Raw genomic sequence first — 22,194 nt, 5'->3', positions numbered from 1 at the left:
AATATTTTCTAGAAGAATCTCCTCAACTCTATGTTGCTAAATCTTTTCTAGCCATGCTCAGCCCCTAACTTTGTCCATTCAGAGCAAGTAACCCCTAATGAAACAAAGAGAAATCTCTACCTTTGGAGAGATGTAGTGTGTAAAGGTTTCCACCCTTAAACAGGAGACTCTCCTGAAAGTGTCACCCTCAAATTTGGTCAATGTAAGGAAAGCTGTTTAGCAGGTAGACCATGGCAGTTTTCAGTGACTTCATTAGGCCTCCCTGAAATAACTCTTGTATCCTGGAAAGCCTTAGCTTCTTCTGTGATGTCACAAGTGTCCTGACTGCAACGGCCTCTCAGATATCCCTTCAGGACCTCTAGGGTTCACTAATTGTCCTTTAATGCATTGTATACAGCCATTTGAGAGGGAGAACACAGAGGATGAAGTGATCAGACATGGGGAATATGAAGCTGGCCTTCTGTCTTGGTATGATAAGGGAAGAAATACGTGGTCAATGGGAAATCCCCTTGAGTCTTGGGTAGGGGTTGAGTTGATCCATTGAAGAGATAGCCCTGATCTGAGAATTCCACATATGGAATCAGGAGCTGGGGGCCTCTCAGAAGCATCTCAACTTCCATGCTTGTTATTTTTCTTGGTAGTCAGATAGTTTATATAATTCATTTCTTTATCCCAAAATCCACGTGTTGGCAAGGGCACTATAATTTTTCCTGAGAGCTCATAGCTTTTACCATTTTACCAAGAAGGAAAAGGTCCTAAGGAAGAAAGATAAGGCAAGTATTGTGTCCTCAGTACAGAGAAAACTCCTCCATGCATTGAATTCTAATGATGTAGTTTGTGTCTGGCATTGATATCTGGGAGGGACAAGTGCTTCTTGATGAGACTACATCATATCAGTCTTTCCACTAGTATTACTCTGAATACCATTCCCTGACAGTGACCCTTTAAAATTCTGAGTCAATAGTTGTGATTAACTGGAAGATTTCTTTTCTTTTATTTCTTTCATTTTTTAAAAATTTTTAACAAATTGTATTGCTTTTTTAATTGGAAATTTCTAAATTTACATTTAAAATATTATTTCCTTTCCCAGTTTCCTGACTATAATATCCCTTACCAGTCCCCTTACTCTTTTCATTATAACCTCTCTTACTGCCCCTGGACATTCACTTGAACTGGGAGTCAAACGTAGGCAGTACCAAGGATTCTCCTTCCATTGTAACCCAACAAGGCCATCCTCTACAACATATGCATTGGAGACATAGGTCTGTTCATGTATATTCTTTGAATATTGGTCAACTACCAGAAAGCTCTGTTTCATTGGCATTGTTGTTCTTATGGGGTTGAAAGCACCTTCATCTCTTCTAATCCTTTCTCAAAATCTGCAAACAAGTAGTTCATTTTCAGTTCACTGGTTTGACACTAGGGTTCATGTTGTGGTTTGCCCTGAAGTTATCTGTGGTAGAAGCTAATTCCCCGGCCCCAAGGTCAGCTGCATAGTCCTGTACTCAGAATTCAGGTTACTTCACCAGAACCACGACCCCATTGAATTTGTAAAGTATATGTGAGTGGCAGGAACAGGACAGAAGGAAAGTTATCATGGGAAGAGAAGGAAGTATGTGCGGAAGAGAAGTTTGAAGGAAGAGGAGGAGACTAGAGGAAAAAAGAGAGAAAGGAAGATGACAGATTGAGAAGCCATGGTATGTGAATTTAAGATTCTGCTCTGTGTATTTACAGGTCGTTGTTAATGTTCTTAAGGGATGTATGGTACCTGGCTTTGTATGTTTAAGTGGGCTATTATATCTAATCAACTGGATCAAAGATTATTGTGTTGTATGTTTTTTATGTGAGGGTTTGAGTATAGGAAAGTGTGTAATGTCATGAAACACTGCGCAGCAGGAGAGGGATTGTGTTTCTGCCAAGGTATCTAGCAGAGAATTGCCGACACTTAGGTTCCAGAGTTAGCAGGGTAGAAGAAAATTTTATTTTTTATTTTAGATTTTTACATAAAAACATTTCTTGTATATAATATGTTCTAGCTCTGTCTCTCAGAAAATATCTATATCTGGTTTCTGGCAGAATGCACTTATTAGATTCATCAATCTTATCTAGTTTTGGTGATATATATATATATATATCACCAAATATATATATATATATATATATATATATATATATATATATATATATATATATATATATATTCTCCTTTGTGTGGCTCCTAATGCTACGGGGATAGGTAGAATTTTCACATAGATTCTGTGCAACTAAGTCAAGAATGTAGAATACACAAAGGACAATGCCAAATAAACTCTCTCCTGTACTAATGAACATATTGAGTTGAGGTTTAAATGGACCTCAAGCCATTCCTTTCCCTGTTTTTACTCCTGTATCTTATTCTTCCTGAAGAATAAATCATGGTAAAATATACACAATACTCAAGTCTGACCATGGGAACACAGTAAGGTAGATAGTGCAGAATTGAATTCAAATGGGACTAGAGAACAAAATTCTATAGTCCATGTTCTCCTCTGATTTACTGATGTCTGGTAATTTTGGGATAAAATAAGGATTTGGGTGTTTATCATTTGAAGTAGGTCCACAATATTTACACTGTTATACTGATTCTATAGCTAGGCCACTTTTGTAGCCAAAATTATTACAGAAAATGGATTTGGAAAACAATCATGTACACAATTAAGACAATGAATTAGGGAAGATCCCAGCAGGCAGTACTCAGTGAACCATTGGATTATAAAGAAAATAAAACAGGAAAATATAAAGGACATGTAGCTGGAAAGGGAATGAATCCAGAGAGAGTAGAACAAAGTTAAGGATTGGTGTGATCAAGGTAAATTGCAAACATGTGTGAAGAATAAATAAAAATTCTAAAATAAGAAAAAAAGTTCTGTAAATATATTGAGGATTTTTATATCCTATGGAAGTCATTTTTCCATAAAAGTAGAATAGAGTATCCTAACTTTTGTTAAGTTGCAGAAAAGTCAGTGAAAAAACATAGTTACACTGGTTTAGTGCATGCTGTCTGCATTATTGAAATATCAAACTGAGGCTCATTAATCTGTACAGTTAATTTATATCACCTGTTCAAATAGAATAAAATGAAACACTGTGTAATGATCCACAAAACCAAACTGCACACTATAGAAGTAAATGCAAACCAAAAAAATGTCCCGTTCCTAACCTCAACAATTTTACTCTTTGAAACTCTGAATAAATATGAATATAAAGGTTCTAACCTGATACATAGCATATATTATGGTGTCTTTGTGACTTATATGGTAAGATTTTTAGAGTTGCACATTGCCATCAATTATGTCATTCATTTTTAAAATCCTAGGACAACAAAATTTAAAATTCTTGGGCTTTGGTCTTGACAGCCAGGGATTGTACTCTGTACATGATCACTTTATATTAATTAGCTAAACTCTGAAAGGGAATTAGGTGCTTCACAAAATTATATTGTTTCTTTGCTATGGTTATGATAAGTGTTTCTTGTGAGAATATATATATATATATATATGTATATATATATATATATATATATATATATATATATATATATTTCTCATGACAAATTTTGCTTTCTCTTCTGGTGTTTTGTGAGCTATTGATGAGCTTAAACCTAGCTTCCTTACCAACCTAGCACTTACAATAGATTATGTTTCAGTGTTGAACATAGACACACTAAAGATAGGGAAAACACTGAAAATAGTATGGGCTTTGTTCACTGTTCCACAATATCGTTTTCTGACTTCTTCTTCATCATCTTCACCACCACCACTATCACCACCACCACCACCACCACCACCACCACCACCACCACCACCACCACCACCACCATCATCAACATCATCATCAACATCATCATCCAATTTACATGAAATTGAATTTGGAATTTTGTTACACCAAAGATGAAATGAGAAGTATTCTGCTTGAAGAAGAGATACTGATGAACACTAACTGCTCTGCAGTCATTTTAATGTCATAAAGACATTGCCAAAGTTGCTTCAGATGATTGAATGAAATGGTAGCATTCTATACAACAGGGTTTGAGAGTCCCTTAGTAATAGAATGGTCTTTTACAGCAAGGTCTTCATTATCAGACTTTGATTTAACCCATCTACCAACAAAATGAAATTGTCCCAGAAATATTATAGTGCCTCTACAGAAAGAGATTTTATCCACTGATACACATCTACTTCTATTTCTTAATTGTCATGTTGACATGGGCATAGGATACAATATGTTCTGATTTACTTATGGCATTTTAGTATTATTTGGGTTAATTTTGAAAATTTCAAAGGAAAAAACCTATGCCATGATTGTATCCCATACAACTTTTAATTCGATCTTGAAGAGTTTCATGAAAACTGAATGTATATCTTCCATTTAAAAAATTGTAACATCCATCATGTGAAACTCCCACTGAACCTCAGTGGATTGATGTCTCTGGAAGCATTTAAAGACTCTCCTACTGCATTATTGCAACTCTATAGAGGCTTCACTCCCATAGTGGCAGTCCCAGATTGGCTGTAAAAAAATCATTTTCTGTGCCTTGGAAAGGGTTTAAAATTTGTGAAAATGGCGCAGACAGGCCCTAGAAAGTATGTTTTTAAAATTATTTTCTTAAAATTAGACTTATTCATGCAATATATTTGAGTTATGACTTGCCTTCCCTCTATTCCCTCCTTCTTCTATTCCTCTCCTGTCATCTGTATCTACATTCTTCCGACTCTCACTAGAAAACAAACAGTCATCTCAGCGATAAAAATAAAATGCAAGTTAATGAACTGGAGTAGAACAAAACAAGCAGATAGAAAAGAACCAGTACAAGGTACAAGAATCAGGTACAGACACAGGGACCCAGACTTCCAATCACACACTCAGGAATTCCATGGAAACATAAAACCAGGAAAATATATACACAAAACATACAGAGTAACAATTAATAGATACATAAACAAATAACATAAGGAAGAAGAAATCATGAAGAAAAAGTCCTGACCCATTATGAGACAAGGAACCTCCAAAGATAAGGTTGAGTTCCCTTAGTGCTTTATACACAGTCTAAACTTAAATTTAATTTTTGTACCCAGTGAGATTCCCTTGGAGAAAATTAAGTTTTCATTTTCAAATGATTACCCATTGGAGATAACTTCTGGTTTAGAGATAATGTGAAGTGCAGGGCTTGGATTCTTTCAAGGGCTAATTAAGAGATAAGGAGATCTGTGAGTTGCTGTCTTCTGAACATCATGCAGTTGTGACACTCAAGAAGTCACAATCTATCTGAACAGACCCTAAATAATATTGACCCTGCCTATTCAAAGTAACTAAGGACAGTGCTGGAGAAAAAAAAAATGATGGAGCCACTGGTGTCTTACTAGTGGTTAAATGTATAGCTTCACACCCATGTTCACCGAAATGGCTCAGGTTAAATCCAGGGGTTTATGAAACAAATAATAAAGATATGCAAGTGCTATCAGGGTTTAGTCCAAAGAGGGTATGTTGCTTGGGGAGGATGAGGTTGAGAGTGTAGAGGACTTCCATACATGTGTTGTGCATCTACGGAATTGTCAAAGAATAACTTGCTTTCTTAAAACTTCTAAATGTAACCACCAAGAAAGTTTGGGAGATATTCTCTCAAGTCTGCTCTATTTGTTTTAAAAATTGGGTCTCATTGCATAGCTAAAATTGACCTAAAACTCCCAGTGTTCTGTCACCTGCCTCCCCTGCCCTTATTGGAGGTTTACTATACATGGACAAAATTAAAGGATATATGTAAATCTTCTGTTTATGAAATATGACTACATAATGCAATATTCTGTTATTTGTTTTTCATTTAACAATATATCTTGAATACATGTACATGGGGAAATTCTTCATGTAACATCAGGCAATTAAGAAATGGTAGTATACTCTTTTGTTTAAATAATAGCCTACCTATGTAATTCAGATTATTTTCATTTTCATTAACTAAAGTTCATTACTGTAAATCAGCATGAACACTGACTCAGTCACTGTACTCAATGTTGATTATTTACATTGTATTTTGTATAAATTACAAAACACGTTGTTGGAATGATGTCAAGGCTGTTAAGTAATGTAATACTTGTATAAATACTGCCAAATTGCCATCTCAGAAGACTATAATAAATACATTTTGTAATCAATTTTATATGATAGAACCCATAGAATACCATTCAATATTAATCATGCACATATTTTAAAAACGGTATCAGTCTCTGATTTCTGTCACTTGTTGAATTAGGGTATGGACTGAAGAAACTGAAGGGGAGGGCAGCCTCTATAGGAAGACCAACAGTCTCGAATCATCCCCACCCCTGAGATCTCCCAGACACTAAGCCACCAACCAGGTATCATACACGAGCTGGTCCAAGACCCTGACACATGTATAGCAGAGGACTGCCTGGTCTGGCCTAATCCTGACCCAGGGACCAGGGATGACTGGCAGGATCTGGGGAGCATCCTCTTGGAGTAGGGGAGGAGGAAGTGGAATGGGATGAGGAACTGTGGAAGAGGACCTGGAGAGGGAGCAATGGCAGGAATGTAAATAAATAAAATAATTTTTATAATACTTTTAGTCATAAATTCAAATGCTCGTTTCTTTTAAGCATCTACATTGCAATACAATCGTGAAGTTTAGCGTTTTATGCTTACTGAACTGTGTAAGAATTAATCCTTAATTTTCTCTATTCTTATTACTTTGCATCAATTGTGTTTGCCTATGTAGAATGCTTACTATTCATAATTTGTGCAGAAAATACATTCATGATTTTTTTTTATTTTAATGATCTGTTATGTGTGAATGTCTGTGTATAAACTTGTGCACATGAACACAGGCACCTGGGGAGACCAGAAGATGTCAGATACCCTGCAGCAGCTTTTACAGCTGGTTGCAAGTGGCTTCATGTGTGTTGGAAACTGAACATGTTTGCTCTAGAGAGTAGTAAGTGCTCTTAACCTCTAAGCTAATACTACAACACTTATTACATAATAAAAACAAACCTATTTATAATTTTCTCATGTATTTCAGGGTATCTTTGAACTTGGGACATCTTGCCTCATTCTAGGTGCTGAGACTACATTCAGGCAATTTCCAGCTTTCTTTCCTTTATCTTAGTAAGATGTGTTAGATTAAATATTTTAATATTATGCAGTAAATCCTCCATATGTTTACTTATAGAACCTTGGCTTAGTGTCTGTTTCATTCCTCTGCAATGACTATATTAATTTTAGAGTTCGCAGTTCTCTCTTTCTTTACACAATTGATCAGATGTGTTTTTCTTTCATATAGAATGAATAAGAGCCTTTTAGTTTTTCTTTGAATAGTTAATGTACTAAGAAAATGTGTTGAAATTCCCATTTTAAGGCCAATCCAAAACATTATTTCTTTAAAATGTTCCTAGAGTTATGTTTTTCTTTTTCTTCTTCTTCTTATTATTCTCATTAGTCTCATTATTAATATTCTGTGTAAGCTTTTATGTGTTCAAGTCATGTAGTGAATATGGAAATCTTCCAAACATATATGTGTAGGTATCAAATTTAGGTTCTTGGTTTTTCATGGCATAAAATTTTATCTGCTCAGGGACCTCACTAGAACACACTGTAAAACATTAAGGTGACATATAGCTCCAGGCTGCTTTTATATATACAATGTTTCCATCATTTTGTTTTAAAAAATATTTTTGATTATTCTAATATATTTTGTTTTCAATGTCCAGTTGGTAAGTCTAGTGTGCTTATTTTATTATTTAGGTAATAATTTAATCATAATTATTATGCACTTGATACCTAGCTAATATGAAATTATCTTATAAAATTGAATAAATGTAATTAGTTCCCTTCAGCATGAACCTTGCTACATAATTTTGTTCATTATTACTATGTATTTGCATAAAACAGAGAATATTTCATTGTCCCAATACTGATGCTAATTTTATACAGTATGACAGCTACCAACTACATGTGACTTTTAATCATTTAAAAGGAGTTAAGATTATATTGTTAAATGATATTTCCATAACATCAAGTAAATAGATTTTTTTGCTTCAATTAATTAAACGTGCTACAGCAGGAAAAAATTTTATTTCCTTTGATATGTTAAAATGAAATTTATCTTTACCATTCTCCTGCCTATCAGAAAACCAATATTCTTATACAGGAAGATTTGCCAAGCACATGGCAGGATAGCCACAAAGGCAGTGCAGTGGCATGAATAGCTTGGTGATAGCCAACAGCTCTCTAATTTTGCTTAAGTCCTGTTCAGTGAACACGGATGGTACTGGTAGTTTATGCACATATATAAGGTTATTGAAGCTGTGGTTATGGGGGAGAATGTACAGCCCCTTACATACTAAAGCCAGTATCATACCTAACAACAATCATAGCCATGTGTCCTTATATACAGAATTAATTACACTCTCTGCAGCAAAGATCACAGTAAAAATCCCAGCCAATCATATACCCAAAAGATGCCTCAACATATAAAAGAGACACGTGCTCCACTATGTTCATCGCAGCCTTATTTATAATAGCCAGAAAATGGAAAGAACCCAGATGCCCTTCAACAGAGGAATGGATACAGAAAATGTGGTACATCTACACAATTGAATATTACTCAGCTATCAAAAACAACGAGTTTATGAAATTCGTAGGCAAATGGTTAGAACTGGAAAATATCATCCTGAGTGAGCTAACCCAATCACAGAAAGACATACATGGTGTGCACTCATTGATAAGTGGCTATTAGCCCAAATGCTTGAATTACCCTAGATCCCTAGAACAAACGAAACTCAAGACGGATGATCAAAATGTGAATGCTTCACTCCTTCTTTAAATGAGGAAAAAGAATACCCTTGGCTGGGAAGGGAGAGGCAAAGATTAAAACAGAGACTGAAGGAACACCCCTTCAGAGCCTGCCCCACATGTGGACCATACATATACAGCCACCCAATTGGACAAGATGGATGAAGCAAAGAAGTGCAGACCGACAGGAGCCGGATGTAGATCGCTCCTGAGAGACACAGCCAGAATACAGCAAATACAGAGGCGAATGCCAGCAGCAAACCACTGACCTGAGAATAGGTCCCCCGTTGAAGGAATCAGAGAAAGAACTGGAAGAGCTTGAAGGGGCTCGAGACCCCAAAAGTACAACAATGTCAAGCAACCAGAGCTTCCAGGGACTAAGCCACTACCTAAAGACTATACATGGACTGACCCTGGACTCTGACCTCATAGGTAGCAATGAATAACCTAGTAAGAGCACCAGTGGAAGGGGAAGCCCTGGGTCCTGCTAAGACTGAACCCCCAGTGAACTAGACTATGGGGGGAGGGAGGCAATGGGGGGAGGGTTGGGAGGGGGACACTCATAAGGAAGGGGAGGGGGGAGGGGGATGATTGCCCGGAAACCGGGAAAGGGAAAAACACTTGAAATGTATATAAGAAATACTCAAGTTAATAAAAAATAAAAATAAAAAAATAAAAAAAACAAAAAAAAATAAAATAAAATGGGGGTAAAGGGGGTAAGAAAAAAAATCCCAGCCAATCAAAAAGCAGGAGAGAAACTTCAAATCCAGTCTCAAGGCTCTATTAACAAAATGTCACTTGATTCAAGGCTGAGGAACATTACAGAAGAGGGGGCGAGAAGATTGTAAGAGACTAATTTTACTATGAGATGGTGTCTCAAAGTAACACGAGAAATTACACTCATAACATCTCACTATCATGATCGACTAAACAACACCTGAGGAAGAGAGGGGATGGGGAAGAATGAAAGTTTAGTTTTCTTTCTTTTTCAACTCCTCCTCCTCCTCCTCCTCCTCCTCCTCCTCCTCCTCCTTCTCCTCTCCCTTTCCCCCTACCCTTCTCCCTCACCCACCTCCTCTTTCCCCTCCCTGATCTCCCTCCCTCCCTCTCTCTCTCTCTCTCTCTCTCTCTCTCTCTCTCTCTCTCTCTCTCTCTCTCTCTCCTTGTTGGCTATTTCCTACTTACATTTTGAATGTTATTCCCTTCCCTGTTTTTCAGTCCATAAGCCCCTTAACCTTTCCCCCTACCCTTCTATAAGGGGTTCACATTCCCACCCATGCCCTCCCATGCCTCCCCACATTCCCCTACAGTGGGGCTCCAACTTTGGCAGAAACAAGACTTTCTCATTCCATTGTATCCATCAAGGCCTTCCTTTTCTACATCCATTTGGAACCATGGATCAGTCCATGTATAGTGGTTTGGTACCAGGAAGATCTGGTTGGTTAGCATGGTAATTATAATGGGGTTGCAAATCCCTTCAGATCTTTCAATCCTTTCTTTAATTCCAACAACACAGGTCTGGTAATTGATTCACTAGTTTGCAGATGGCATTTGCCTCTGTATTTGACATATACTGTCTATGTCTCTCAGGAGGTATCAATATCCAGTTATTGTCAGCCTGCACTTCTTAGCTTCATCCATCTTACCTAGTTTTTGTGTCTGAATATGCATGGGCTACATGTGGGACAGGCTCTGAAAAGCAGGTCCTTCAATCTCTGTAATAAACTTTGCCTCCTTATCCCCTCCCATGGGTATTTTGGTTGCCCTTTTAAAGAAGGAGTGAAGCATCTGCATTTGGTCATCCTTCTTGAGTTTCATGTGGTCTGTGTATTGCATGATGGGTAATTCAAGCTTTTTGGATAATATCTACTTATCAATGAATGCATACCAAGTGTGTTTTTCTGTGATTGAGTAACCTCACTCAAGATGATATTTTCTAGTTTATAACATTTGCCTATGAATTTCATGAAGTCATTGTTTTGATAGCTGAGTAATATTCTGTACTGCAGATGTACCAATTTTTGTATCCATTCCTCTGTTGAAGTGCATCTGTGTTCTTTCCAGCTTCTGGCTCTTTTAAATAAGTCTGCTATGACCATAGTCGAATATATTTCTCTGTTGTATGTTGGACCAACTTTTGGGTATATGCCCAAGAGAGGTATAGCTGGGTCCTCAGGTCATGGAATGTCCAATTTTTCTGTGGAACCTCAAAAGAGTTGTACCAGTCTTCAATCCCACCAACAAAGGTGGAGTCTTCCTCTTTATCCACATCCTCACCAGCATCTCCTGTCACATGAGATTTATATCTTAGCCATTCTGACTGATGTGAGGTGGAATCTCAGATTTGTTTTGATTTTAATTTCCCTGATGACTAAGGATGTTGAACATTTATTTAGTTGTTTTTTGGCCATTTGATAACCTTCAGCTGAGAATGTTTTGTAATTCACTGTACCCCATTTTCTATAGGGAATTTTTGCTTTCTAGTGCCTTACTTCTTAAGTTCTTTGTATATTTTGGATATTACCAGCTACCAGATATAGGATTGGTAAAAATCTTATCCCAATCTGTTGATTATAGATTTGTCCTAATGACAGTATCTTTTGCTGTACAGAAGCTTTGCTGTTTTATGAGGTCCTATTTGTCAATTCTTGATCTTAAATCATAAGTCACTGGTGTTTTGTCCAGGAAATGTTCTCCAGTGCTCATGATTTCAAGACTCTTTGGGACCATTTCTTCTATTAGTTTGAGTGTATTTGGTTTGATGTGGAGGTCCTTGATTCACTTGAACTTTAGCTTAGTACATGGTCATAAAAATGGGATAATTTCCATTCTTCTACATGCTGACTTCCAGTTGAACCACCACTCTTTTTGGAAAATGCTATGTTACTTCTTTGGATGGTTTTATCTACTTTGCCAAATATCAAATGATAGGTGTGTGGGTTTATTTCTGGGTCTTCAATTCTATTCCACTGGTCTATCCATCTGTCTCTTTGCCAATACCGTGCAGTAATTATCACTATTGCTCTGTTATACTGCTTGAGTTCAAGGGTGATGATTACGCCAGTTCTTTTATTGTGAAGTTCTTTTATTGTTGAGGATAGTTTTATATATCCTGGCTTTTTCTTATTCCACATGAATTTGCAAATGCTGTTTCTATCTCTATTAAAGAAGTATGTAGGAATTTTGATGGATATTGCATTGAATGTGTACATTGCTTTTGGTAAAATTGTCATCTTTACTATATTAATCCTGTCAATCCATGAGCATGGAAGCTCTTTCTGTCTTCTGAGATTGTCCTCAATTTCCTTCTTCAGATACTTGAACTTCTTATCATACAGATCATTCACTTTCTTGGTTAAATTTACACCAAGATATTTTATATTATTTGGGACTATTGTGAAGTGTGTGATTTCATTTTTTCCTTTCTAAGCCTGTTTATTCATTGAGGAGAGGAAGGCTACTGTTATGTGTGAGTTAATTTTATACCCTGTCACTTTGCTGAAGTTATTTATCAGGTTAAGAAGTTCTCTGGTGGAACTTTTGGGGTCATTTAAGTGTATACTATCATATCATCTGCCAATAGTGATATTTTGATATGTTCCCTTCCAATTTGAATCCCTTTGTCCCCCTTTTGCTGTCTGAATTGTCTGGGTCTGACATGGAGTCCTGTTTTGAATAAGTAGGGAGAGAGTTGGGCAGCCTTGTCTAGTCCCTGATTTAGTGGGATTGCTTCAAGTTTCTTTCCATTTAGTTTGTTGTTAGCTACAGGTTTGCTGTATATTTCTTACACTATGTTTTTATATGAGCCTTCAATTCGTGATTTTTCCAGGACTTTTATCCACAAGGGTTGTTGAATTTTGTCAAATGCTTTCTCACTATCTAATGAAATTACCATGTTCTCCTTATCTTTGAGTTTGTTTACATGTTGGATTACATTTATGAATTATCCTATATTAAACCATCCTTCCATCCCTGGTTTCAAGTCTACTTCATCATGATGGATGATTTTTTTTGATGTGTTGTAATATTCAGATTGCAAGAATTTTATTGAGTATTTTATCATCAATATCCATAAGGGAAATTGGTCTGAAGTCCTCTTTCTGTGCTGAGTCTTTTTGTGGGTTAGGTATAAGAGTAATTCTGGATTCATATAAGGAATGTGGTAGTGCGCTGTCTGTTTCAATTTTGTGGAAGAGTTTGGACAGTTTTAGTATGATGTCTTCTAAGAAGGTCTGATAGAATTCTACACTGAACCCATCTCGACCTGGGCTCTGTTTGGTTGGGAGACTTTTAATAACTGCTTCTATTTCTTTAGGAGTTATGGGGTTGTTTAGATAGTTTATTTATTCCGGATTTTCTTTGCTACCTGTTATCTGTCTACTAAATTGTCCATTTCCTCCAGATTTTGCAGTTTTGTTGAATATAGGCTTTTATAGTAGAATCTGATGATTTTTTTTAATTACTTCAGATTCTGTTCTTGTGTCTCCGTTTTCCTTTCTGATTTTGTTAATTTGGGTACAATCACTTTGAACTCTGATTAGTTTGGCTAAGGGTTTATCTATCTTATTGCTTTTCTCAAAGAAAAAGTTCCTGCTTTTGTATCGTCCTTTTCATTTCTACTTTGTTGATTTCAGCTCTGAGTTTGATAATTTCCTGCTTTCTACCCCCCTTGGCTTTACTTAGTTCTTTTTGTTCTAGAGCTTTTACATGTGCTATCAAGCTCCTGACATATTCTCTCTCTTGTTTCTTTTCACAAGCACTCAGAGCTATAAGTTTCCCTCTTAGCTCTTCTTTCAATCTATCACATATGTTTGGGAATGTTGTATCTTCATTATTCATTAATTTCTAAGAAGTCTTTAATTTCTTTCTTTATTTCTTCCTTGATCATGTTGTCATGGAGTAAAGCATTTTTAAATTTCAGTGTATATGTGGGCTTTCTGTCAATATTGTTATTGTTGAAGACCAGTCTTAGTGTGTGGTGATCTGATAGAATGCCTGGGATTATTTCTATTTCCCTGTATCTGTTAAGGTCTGTTGAGGGACCAATTATGTGGTCAATTTTGAAGAAAGTTCCCTGAGGTTATGAGAAGAATGTATATTCTTATTTTTAGGATGGAATGTTCTATAAATATCTGTTAAATCCATATGTTTTATAACTTCTATTACTTTCTCCACATCTCTGTTTAATTTCTGTTTCTAGGATCTCTCCAGTGATGAGGGTGGGGTGTTGCAATCTCCTACTATTATCATGTCAGGTGCAATGTGTGCTTTTAGCTTTAGTAAGATTTCTTTTATGAATCCTCAGGATCTCTCATTAATCATTTTTATCGAACAAATCCAAATGTAAATATAACATTCTGGTTCTTGAGTTGATATTCTGGAAATTTAACTGGAAGAGGCAAGGACTCACTCTCTAACTAGAGAGCTACCTATACAAATAAAGAAACTACTAATGAAAAGGAAGTTGCTTTAAAATATTTCAAATTAAAAAATGTAGTCATTTTCTTTGTTGGCTGTGGGAAGGTTGTTTATTTGTTTTTGTTTGTTTGTTTTAATTTAATGTGGAGAAATATTTAAAGTACATCAAAATAAGTGTGAAATGCATCACAATAGAATCCTATGCATTCCAGCATTTTTTTTTACAAGAGCAGAGTCCACTGAGAGGTCAAGTATGTACAACACCATTCCTGCTTCATAATTGTCAGAGCTTTAAGTCTAACCCTATCTTCTCTACATTTAGATTTTTATAAATTTTGCTTGATTGGGTCAGATCTAATCTAATAGATCTAATAAGCTCTTATAACTGACTGTGTCCCCTGCACTCCTGAGAAAACCATTTATTGTTTTAATTTTTTTTTGTTCTTGTTTTGGGGAGCTGTGTTTTTCATTAAGATCAATAGAAAATTAATCTACTGATCAATTAGTGAATAGAAAGGAAAATTATGTATTATGGAGAAAAATTTCCCAAAATGCAGTGTACACAAGTGTAAAACTAAATGTTTGTGTGTAGACATGCATACATGCTCATGAACCATGTAGCTTACAAGCATTCCACACCCGATCAACTTAAGTGATTTGGGAAATTAACTTATTCACACAGAAGAAAACTCATGGGGAATACATTTTTTTCTTAGCCATGTTTATAAGTGACCAAATGGTGAAGCAGGATGTAAACAAATACTATTATCCTTCATTGTTTTAATTCATGTACAATCTCTACATGCTCTTATTCTATTGTGTTTCTCTGTGTCTCAGTCTCTGCATGAATATATAGGAACACTTGTGTATGTGGCATAAGAGTGTGTGTGTGTGTGTTGTGTGTGTGTGTGAGTGTGTGTGTGTGTCTTATATTGTATTTATGTTCATAGGTGTAATGTTTATTTATTTATAATTTGGAAATACTGAAACCCACATTTGATTTGTGGATCAACTATGTGCAGATCTACTCACATAGCTCAGACATTTCATTATACAGGTGAATAGAGAGAGAGCCTAAGAGGATGGAAATATCTCCTAAACTACTCTTGTCAGAAAAAAAGTGGTTTATCTTTTGGCAAGAAAACCCAAACTTCCACAAAGACATATACACTCCATAAAACAGAAAAGGATATCTCATGTGAAAGGAAAAGTTATCAGACTGGGAGAAAAATGAGTTTGCCACATTCCAATATTTGAGGGACATGAGACTGATCTTCAGAAGATATAATGGGAAGGGACAGGCAGAATCCCCAAGGAACCAAACTATTCTAAACACTGGAGCTTCTCATTACATGAGAGGTCAGAGATTAATAAGGATGGTAAACATAATGATAAGAACTTTGCAGTCCATATTCAGTCTCCGTATAAGGCTACAATGTGAAAAAGATGAAAAGTAGTCACCACCAAAGTGCTAACAGAGCTACTTTAGCAGTTACATTGTGAATAACAAAGTGTAACTATACAAGTGTGTGTGTGTGTGTGTGTGTGTGTGTGTGTGTGTGTCTTATATGGTATTTATGTCCATAAGTAACATGTTTATTTATTAATAATTTGGAAATACTGAAACCCACATTTGATTTTGGAAGCGAAGAATTATATTTGAAAACAAACAAGGCTGTACTGGAACTGAACAATTTTCCATGTAAGTAAGCACACAGCAGGTGCCATATGCAAAAGTGAGCAAAGAAGAAGGAACTGTATACATACTATGTGTACAGAAATACAGGTAGTTTGGTGGAATTCTAAGATGTTTAGATGAAAGAATAGGACGGAATTCTTATCAAGCCAGGCATCATGTTTGCTCTTAGAATACTCACATTCAAGAGTCTGAGGGACGAAATTAGGAATTTCAGGTTAGCCTAGACTACATATGAAGACAACACATATTTTATTATTTTTTATTTATTTAAATCAATAGTTTGATTGATAGAATATCATGAACAATATTAAGAAAACAGAAATTTCATGCCTACACAGTGATACTCCTGCTAAGATAACATGTTCAATAAAGAGACAGGAACTATTCAGTTACAAATACCAGCTGTCATATTGAAGGTTGTGACATGAGTGGTATGGTGTTGTTTGCTTGATCCTTCTTCACTTTCAAGGCTCATTTTACACACCTTAAAAAGCTTCTCTGACTACCTCGTTACTGTGCAGACATCGAGATGTGCCTTGCCTTTTCTATGTATTAAAACCAGTAATCATTTATTTATCAAATGATTATTTGATTTTACTTTATCTTCAAAAATAATGAGTCTTGAAGAAATGATACCTTTACTGTGTGAGTTTGAATATTCATCATAGCAATCAGAGAATAATCGGGGCCCAACACACACACAGGGTGGTTGGAGAGACTATAACTGTGGCAACAAGTAAGCATAGTAACGAGTGGGTTGATCTGTTTTTCTGCATAACATTGATAACTAGTTAATGATAAGAATGGGTAAAAAAATGAGATAAAGTAAAGGTTTTCTTTACCTTAATTTGAATGATTGCCTATACAGCATGTGAAACTGAACTCAGACCCATAGTAAAGCTTCTGCCTGAGCTTCATTAGTGCCACAACTACAAGTGTGCACCATCTTTGTAAATATTTGGACACTTGGCTCAATGCTTAGCACACTTTGGAAAATCCCCTGGTGTTAAGAAAGAAAGTATTAGATATGAAAATCTATGATAATAAATCACTTCTAAGCTTTGATTTTTGTGACTACAGAGAAAGACTTTGACTCTGATGTAAGTGAGTGTCTAAAAGTATTAAAAAATTAATATCTTTCATCTGCAAGAATCCTTCTAATGGCTTACTGCTATCTTCCAGGAGATGAGTTTCAATTGTGTCAATTGTTCTTTGTGGCAGGAAAAGGGCTTGTCTGTCAAATACTTTGAGATTCCTGGAGAATGCTTCATCCTGTTCACCCTCATTCTGCTCCCATATCCTTTGCTATCTACATTAGTCCATCTCTACACACTGCCATGTACTTCTTTCTGGCGAACTTATGTATCCTGGAAATTGTTTACACTGTCTCTGTCATACACAATTTATGGAGAGCCTTGTAAGTGAGATCTGAGTAATCTCTCTGGAGGGATGTGTCACACAGATGTTGTTCTTCACAATTTTAGGTATAACAAAGTGCTGCCTATTGGCAGCCATGGCCTTTGGCCACTGTATGGCCCCACTTCACTATTCAACCCAAATGAGTCATGAGTTATGTGTCCATTTGGCATTTTTTTCATGGGGAATAAGTTGCCTTGTAGGGTTGGGACAAAACTACTTGAGACCCAAATCTAACCACCCACAAGGAGTTGATGAATTCTTGCTCATCTTCCATACCACTGTGACATCCATGCTGAACCCCATCACATATACCTTAATGAACCAAGAAGTCAAGGCAGCACTGAGAAGAACTCTGGGTCTGATGAAAGTTCTGATAATAAGAAGGTAATTAAAGATCCCAAAGTGCTTTTTAAAAAGGTGCAAAGTCTGTGAAAACAAAACAAAACAAAATCCCTTTGGTCTTTCTTTCTGTCTTGAAACAAACTTTTAGAAACATAACTTTGTTTTAGTGTGTTCCCTTTGTTCCCCACCATGCTTAATTGCAAACAATTGTAATATATGTTTGCTACTAAATTACTTTAGTAGATTAGTCCAGTACTTAAATGTTTTCATCCGGGCAGCGTTTAAACCACATGCTAATGTCTCAGGGTCCTTGAAAATTCTCTGTACCCATTCTTAGCTATTTGGAAATCTTCCACAAATTGTTTGTAAATGATCTCAACTCATTGTGCTACAATTCCATATTCCTCAGTACATGTAAATTCATTGCATTGGACTGGAACTGCTAAGTAGTTCTCGGGACAGTGAATTGTTAGGCTCTGCTTTGTGTAACATTTGGTCAGTCCCTACTTCAGTTCTGGGCACCCAGGCCCTATGATCTTAGAACAGGAGTAGTCTTTCCCCCACTTTTTGATCTATAGGGCAGTGGTAAAGAATTTCAGCCAGATGTTTCTCAACATAAATATCATAGTTTCAGATAAACACACACATACACACATGCACAGACTCACACACAAACACACACACACGCACACACACACACACACACAAACAAGCATGCATGAACACATTATACAAGAATTGATGTGGGTTTACAAGTGACAGAATACAAATAGAAAAGCCGGCTTGTGTCAGATAATTAGATTCAGGTTGCTATTAAACAAGAAAATGAAATAACGTAAAATTAGAATTTGAGTCTTTAGAAATATATTGAAACAAAAATAAAATTCCATTTAAGTGTGCTGAAAATATGGAACACATTAAAAAAATAACCATGACACTAAAACTACAGTATTGTTTTAGGCATGAGTCACCCAACCAGAAAGACAATAATTATATTCTCCTCGGACTCATTGTTCTGAGTGTACTTATAAGCAGTAAGGACCATTCAGGTCAAAATGTTGGTTAAAAAAATGACTGAGATGCTACAAACAAGTCCTAAAGTTTTGAAGAGACATACAGTCTTTCCACAGGCATTAAGTAATTCTCCTATTATTTCTATTACTTTAAAAAGAATTAAAAAAGAAAATACATTAAAATATTTTAACTATGAAAGGAAAATAATTTAAAATAATTTCATTGCTACATAATTGGGTGTTGTTAAGATGACAGGCATCCTCCTAATGTATAACTGCGATAAGTAAAGCAAAAAACACTTTTTGGTATCTGTGTCAAATACATATAATCTCAACCTATTAGAGAAAAACAACTGGACAAATCCAAATTCAGAGACATTTCAGCAAAGTATTTTTCTTCAAAGGTGTAATCACATAAGATAAAAATAGTAATGAATTATCACAGAATAGAATAACATAAGATATGTAATAACTAAATGTCAACTGGATTTCTGGATTGGATATGGGCATAGATAGTGTACAGTTCTAGAAACATTGTTATTATGATTTGATCAACCTACAAAATTACTTTTAACATTTTTTTCAATTTTCTAATTTTTTGAGAATTGGTCATTAGATTGATTAAAGTATATAAAATTTAGTAATTAGGTTACGATATAAAACCATACTGTTTCCTATCAATTAAATCTCCTTTCCCTGTATTGTTTGAATTCTGCTTTATTTTTTGTATTGATTCATATTATTAATTTATTTATGTCTCAAATGCTGTCATTTTTCCTGTTTTCCCCCACAGATTCCCTTAACCCAATCACCATCCTTTTCTGATTTCTTCTTTCAAAGAGTCAAAACAACAGGAGTTATAAGGCATGTTCAGTCCCTGAATAGCTGTTCATATGGCCATGCATTTGAAAATCTACAACATTGATAATGCAGACATCAGGAAATATCATTCAAAAATGATCTTCAAATATTAAATAATCTCCACTTATCAGCTAACAACTATCAGCTTTACAAAACAGGAAGAATCCAAGAGGAAAAATATCCTTGTAATGTACGTAGATAAAATTGATCAGATAAGAAGAAAATCAGAGAGCAACCTTCCTGGATTCAACACAAGAGAGCCTCAGTTCCTGTAGTGTATTCGGTATGAGTTTATAGAGTTTATGGGTTAATACCTGGAAATGAACTCCTACAAAAACCAACAACAAACAGACCACAAACTGAAATATTTATAAAAGCCAAACAAATATGTGGAAAGTATTATTTTCAGCTCTATATGAGAATACTAATGTTTAATTGTATATTAATAAAATTTTAATTTAATAACTGCATATTTTATTGCAAATTTTTAAATAAATAGATTTTAAGTGACTCATGTGATCATTAACCTTAGTGGCTTTGATTGCATTATAGATCAATAAAGTGTTTATTTGACTGTGTTTATCACTATGAATATTCACCAAAATCAAATTATGTGAACCAGGAACTGCTCTTCTGTTTTCATAGTTTTTGTTGTACATATGTTAGAGTTTTATCTGCTTATTCGTGTGTGCAATTCATCCATGCCTAGTGTCCAGGAGGTTTAAGAGGGTGTGAGATTCCATGATGCTGAAATTACAGCCACTTGTGAACTGTCACTTGGGAGCTAGGGTTCGGTCCTGAATTCTCTTGAAGAACACATAATGTTATTAATCACCAAATCATTTCTTCATCTTAAGCAAATGCCACTTCTTTGTAAATATAGTTCCTAAGCTGTCCTGTCTTCACCATAGACCACTGTTTTCTCAAATGTGATAATTTATTAAACACACACCCACCTGCTTCTTACCTTCATATATATTCACACAAACACACATACAAACAGAAACACACACACTCACACACAGAGACACACGCACAACTGCTCTTACCTTCAAGTTTACTTACATACTTACTTACACACACACACACACACACACACACACACACCTGCTTCTTACCTTCAAGTAGACTTAGTTATTTTCACATTAATTTGTTTATTTATTCACTTTACATGCTGCACCCTGCCCCCCTCCAGTTCACCCCTCTCACAATCCTTTGCCCATCCCTTTCTCTTTAGAGCAGGAGGGGAACCCTCAGGTAGCTCCTCCCCTTGCATATCCAGTCTCTATGATCACATCCTCTGATACTGAGGCCAGACACAGCAGCCTAGATGGATTGGGGTCGGGAGCTAGAAGTGATTTCCAGAAAGAGGCAGAGAGCTGGGGTAAGAGATGCCCATTAATCAATGGGTGTTTCCTTAGCTGAGAATCACAGTCTCAGTGATATGGACCTAAAGAAACCATCTGCTGTCGCCAGAGAGCAACCCAAATGGAATGATAAAGAGACACCAACTTTAGACACAAAATTCATTCTGACCACAAGAAATGAAAGGGCTGTGCATAGAGAAGATAGTGAAAAATGATCAACCAATGGTTAGTGCAGATTGAGACCCACCCCATGGATGAGCACCGATCCCTTACACTATTAATATGACTCTGTTATGCTTGCAGACAGCAGTCTAGCATGGCTTCCCTCTGTGAGATTCCACTAAGCTGCTGACTCAGACAAAAGCAGGCATCATCTAGTCAAACCACGGTGGAGCTTGGGGACTCTGATGGAAGAAGAGAATGAAAAGGATTATGGCCTCTAAGGATATAGGCACTCCACAGGCTTTGTCTTCATGCAGGTACCGAACAGCTAGTATTGGGCCTTCCCAAAACATGCTGTCTGTAGATGGGATAATTGTTTTTAAAATTCATTTATTTATTTACTCACTTTACATCCCAAAATGGTTGCTCCATCTTCATGGGATGCCAACACTCATTGTCCGGGGCACTTATAAAAAGACAAAGCTACACATTTGTTACCTATGTCCTGGGAGCTCAGGTTCGGTCTATGTTCACTCTCTGGTTGGTGGTTCAGTCTTTGGCAGACCCCAAGTGTCACTGTGAGTTGACTCTACTGGTCTTGCTGTGGAGTCCCACATATCATCTGGGCCTTGATTCTTCACCTTATTTTTTAAAGACTCCCCAACCTCCAGCTCTTGTTTGGTGGTGAATCTTTATACTTATTTCTCTCAGCTGTTGGGGGGTGGAGTCACAGAGAGTTCAGTTATGCTAGGATTGTGTCTGCAAGCACGGTAGAGTATCTTTAATAGTGTCAGGTATCGGTGATTGCCCACGGGTAGGGCTCAATCTGAGCTAAACATTGGTTGGAAGTTCCTTCCATGTCTGCTCTATCTATCTTCGTATCTGAAGATCTTGTAGGCTGTGTTCATTTTGATTGAAGGTTTTGTGGGTAGGTTTTTGTCCTTGTCACATCACTGGGAGTCATTCCTGGCTACAGAAGTGGCAAATTAAAGATCTGTATCCCCACTGCTACAGTCCCCCAAATAGACACCCTGTAGCCTCGCCTTTCCCAGGTCTCTGGCACCTCCTA

At 36.3% G+C, this 22,194-nt stretch overlaps 1 long non-coding RNA gene across 1 annotated transcript in view; it reads left to right on the top strand.

Annotated features, from left to right (window-relative positions):
• The first annotated feature begins 367 nt into the window (after positions 1 to 367).
• LOC147998012 (uncharacterized) overlaps positions 368 to 22,194 on the top strand; it is a 56,201-nt gene continuing 34,374 nt past the window's right edge. Inside the window, exons 1-5 of the long non-coding RNA XR_015647313.1 lie at positions 368 to 468; positions 6,287 to 6,392; positions 7,073 to 7,158; positions 19,529 to 19,879; positions 21,267 to 21,442. This is a non-coding gene — a long non-coding RNA (uncharacterized LOC147998012). The remainder of the gene's footprint in view (positions 469 to 6,286; positions 6,393 to 7,072; positions 7,159 to 19,528; positions 19,880 to 21,266; positions 21,443 to 22,194) is intronic.

This window comes from Rattus norvegicus, chromosome Y, assembly GCF_021556685.1.
Source record: "Rattus norvegicus strain SHRSP/BbbUtx chromosome Y, alternate assembly SHRSP_T2T, whole genome shotgun sequence".
Taxonomy (NCBI): domain Eukaryota; kingdom Metazoa; phylum Chordata; class Mammalia; order Rodentia; family Muridae; genus Rattus; species Rattus norvegicus.
Note: the sequence above shows the minus strand (reverse complement) of the source record. Positions and strands in the feature narration are given on the sequence as shown.